Genomic DNA, 1013 nt, shown 5'->3' with positions numbered 1-1013 from the left:
CCGTGGCGGGGAGGGCGGCACCTGCGCGCCCGCTCCCTCAGGGCGGGGAGGGACGGGGCGGGGCGGGGCGGGAGTTCCAGGCGGCGAGGGCGCCTTCTCAGCGTGGCCGGGCTCTCGGAGCGGGACCCAGCCACCGAAACAAACCCCCGTGTCGGGTCCGCGCCGGTTCTATATAGATTTGGCAGATGCACCTAAAAGGCTTCTAATTAAACACCAAAGGGGTTCTAAAAGAATTCAGCGGGCGCCACTGGAGTATTTCCCCACGCTGCTAACACTGCCGCAAAGTGAACCGTGCCCAAACCCAGCTCCTCCGTGCAGCTGCACCTCAAGAGAGAATGTCTGCGAGGAGCTGGGGTCTGGCAAACAACGAGGTACGGTCGCTGCTGGGATGTGTGACTGAAGGCAGTGAGCATCAGTGAACAAATTATATGTAATTATACAAAGTCTTAATCTTCAGCCATTCTCTTGAGCCACTGCTTTCCTTCATAGAGGAGCCACGTTTAAAATTACCGTTGGAACGGAGTTGATGACAGAAATACTCCCCTACTGCCCCTAGACGAGGTGGTGGTTTTTAAACAGGAACAACTGGAAATACTCTCAGTTAAGCAATAAAATTCAGGATGGTCAACTTCAAACTAGTATCAGTAGAATTTAGGTTTAACCCCAATTTAATCAGAAGAATTAGTTAGCTGTAACTCATTTAATTAGAGCAGGAAAAGCAAAAGCAAGAAATACAAAGAAAATACTTTTCCCCTTACACTTCTGTTTGGCCCCTCTTACAAAAAGTTGCACTATGAACAACAAAAGGAGAATATGTGGGATAACAGTCTGATGTTGCTGGACCTTTAAACAAGGAATACTAACAACAGTGAAAGGCACATAAGGAAAGGCTCCCGCAGGGTCCTGACCCTGGGACCAGACTAACATCAAGTGCCTGCTGAAGAGGGAATCACCACAATGAGGCCGAGGTGAGGGGCGGGACTAGGTGAAGACTTAGTAGTCAGCCCTTGCTT

The sequence above is a fragment of the Phalacrocorax carbo genome, chromosome 7 (assembly GCF_963921805.1).
Source record: "Phalacrocorax carbo chromosome 7, bPhaCar2.1, whole genome shotgun sequence".
Taxonomy (NCBI): domain Eukaryota; kingdom Metazoa; phylum Chordata; class Aves; order Suliformes; family Phalacrocoracidae; genus Phalacrocorax; species Phalacrocorax carbo.
Note: the sequence above shows the minus strand (reverse complement) of the source record.